A 3142-nucleotide genomic window follows, 5' to 3' on the forward strand; every position below is an offset into this window, starting at 1 on the left:
GAAAGATCAGTTCTAGTTCTAGCATTAGGAATCTTGAAACTTGTATTTGAGTCCCATACCGTTGTTCTTGATGATTGTCATTTCTGTCCCAGTTTCTTTTTAAATATCATTTCTGTAGGCCTTCTGATAAAAATGATTATGAAATTTCAATAAAAAAATAAGTTTGTAATATCATTATGAATGGTGTTACTATTTTTTTATGGATATTTGAACAATGGTGTGTATATGTTATCATAACCTGTTAATGTAGTCTTTCTACTGGCAAGCACCTTAGATTAGATAGTGTATCAGATATTACTTATGGCACTGTAGGCTAGGTCATATAAATAAGAATAGAATAAACAGGTTGACTCAAGAGAGAATTCTCAAAGTCAGTGATTGTGAATTACTTCCAATCTGTGAGTCTGTCTTTTTAGTAAAATGACCAAGTCACCTTTTACTGAAAAAGGTGAGAGAGCTACTGAGCTCTTGGGGCTAGTACATACTGATGTATGCAGGCCCATGAGCACAAGTGCTAGAGGTAGATATTTTTACTTCATCACTTTTATGGATGATTTATCCAGATATGGTTATATCTATCTGATGAAACATAAGTCGGATTCATTTGAAATGTTCAAACAATTTCGAAGTGAAGTAGAAAAATAAACTGGGAAGAGTATTAAAACTCTTCAGTCTGACCAAGGAGAAAAATACCTTTCTGGTGAGTTTCTCACATATTAAGAGAGAATAGGATTCTCTCGCAATGGACTCTTTCAAGAAAACCATAGCATAATGGTGTGTCTGAAAGAAAAAAATAGACTCTGTTAGACATGGTCTGATCCATGATGGGTTTTGCCAGCTTGATGATATCCTTCTAGGGATATGCACTCGAATCGGTCTGTTATCTGTTAAATAAGGTTCCAAATAAGTCTATAATTAAGACTCTACATGAGATATGGACAGGGCGTAAGCCAGTACTTTCACACCTTAGGATCTGAGGGTGTCCGGCCTATGTCAAATGATTAGTTACAAATAAACTTGGACCTAGGTCTGACAAATGCACATTCATAGGGTACCCCAAAGAGATCAAAGGATATTTTTTCTGCCATGTTGATGAACAAAAGGTGTTTGTCACCCTTAAGGCAACTTTTTTAGAAAAGGAGTTTCTTGGTGAAGGAATCGTTACCTCTAAGGTTGAACTTGATGAAGTTCAACAGGTAGAAGGACCAACACTAATAGCTGAACCTGAGTCAAATTAGATTAGATTAGATTTGAAGCCTAATGTACTGCACCATTAAGGTGATCTGATAGAGTACCACGTCAGCCGGACAGATACTATGATTTTTTGATCCGAGACGATGATCCCATTGAACTCGATGAGAATGATGAGGATCCGATCACCTATATGGATGCAATGCAGAGATCTGATTTTGAGAAATGACTTGAAGTCATGAAATTCGAAATGAGTCCACGAAGGTCAACGATGTATGGACATTGGTTGACGCACCTGAAGGGGTTAAACCCATTGGGTGTAAATAGGTCTTCAAAAAGAAGAGGGGCACAGACGGAAAGGTGGAGACCTATAAAATCCGTTTGGTTGTCGAGGGGTATCGTCAACGTTATGGTATTGACTATGACAAGAAGTTCTCCTCTGTGGCAATGCTCAAATCCATTCGGATAATGCTTGCAATAGCTGCCCATCTGGATTATGAGATCTGACAGATAGATGTAAAGACAGCTTTCCTGAATAGAGAGTTGACCGAAGAGGTGTATATGATACAACCTGAGGGGTTTACATCCACAATGAGTCCAAAATGTGCAAGCTTCAGAGATCCATTTATGGATTGAAGCAAGCTTCTCGAAGATGGAACATGCATTTTGATGAGGTGATCAAAACGTATGGCTTCATTAAGAATGGAGAAGAGCCCACATTTATTAATGGACAAATGGTCCAGTTGTAGTATTTTTATCTTGTACATGGATGACATTCTCTTAATTGGGAATGACATCCCCGCACTACAGGAATAAAAGTTTGGTTGTCATCGTAGTTCTCCATGAAGGACTTGGGTGAAGCATATCCTAGGGATAAAGATTATAAGGATAGATCTAAAAAGATGCTTGGGTTATCCCAATCCACATACATAGACACTGTGCTGAAGAGGTTCAGCATGGAGAATTTCAAGAAGGGCTATCTACCGATAGGCCATGAAATTTTTCTCTCTAAGAAGGATTGTCCGACAACTCCTGAAGAAAGAGAGCGTATGAGTAGAGTTCATATGCTTCGACCGTGAGATCTATCATGTACGCCATGAATGTACAAGGTAGATATGGCATACTCACTAGGAGTAGTGAGTAGATACCAATCTGATCCTGGAGAAAATCACTGAAAAGTGGTTAAATCATCCTTAAGTATTTGAGAATATTAAGGACAATGGTTGGTTTATGGCGAGTCAGATCTGAAATTGTGGGGTTCACAGACTCCAGCTTTCAATCTGACCATGATGACAGTAGAAGTGTGTCAGGTTATATCTTTACTCTGAATAGTGGAGCCATCTGCTAGAAGAGTTTCAAGCAGCATACTGTGGCAGACTCTGTTTGTGAGGTGGAGTACATCGCAGCATCGGATGCCGTGAAGGAAGCTGTGTGGCTAAAAAAATTCATCAACGAGCTTAAGTAGCACCCTCCCTCGATAGTCTGGTCCTGCTCTACTGCGATGGCACTGGTGCCATAGCTCAGGCAAAGGAACCCAAAGCACACCAGCGGACGAAGCACATTTTGCGTCGCTTCCACTTGGTCTGGGAGATCGTGGATTGAGGTGACGTTAACTTCAGAAGATCGATAGAAAGGAGAACCTGGCCGACCCCTTCACTAAAGCCCTGGCGATAAAGGAGTTCGACAACCACGAGTTGAAGATGGGTATTAGATACTGTGCCGAGTGGCTTTAGGATAAGTGGGAGTTGTTGAAAATATGTTCCAAAAGCCAATCGTCAATCTATTGATGATTGAGCAATCTTGTATTGTAATTGATTTGTTAATAAATAAAATATATTTTTGATATTTTCATCATAAGTTTTCATCTTCTAATGAACTCTGTTGTTATGATGAAGTCCTTAGGACTATTTAGGTTCGATAAAGAGAAAATTTATCGATTAGTCCTTAAAAC

The sequence above is a fragment of the Elaeis guineensis genome, chromosome 4, assembly GCF_000442705.2.
Source record: "Elaeis guineensis isolate ETL-2024a chromosome 4, EG11, whole genome shotgun sequence".
Classification (NCBI taxonomy): domain Eukaryota; kingdom Viridiplantae; phylum Streptophyta; class Magnoliopsida; order Arecales; family Arecaceae; genus Elaeis; species Elaeis guineensis.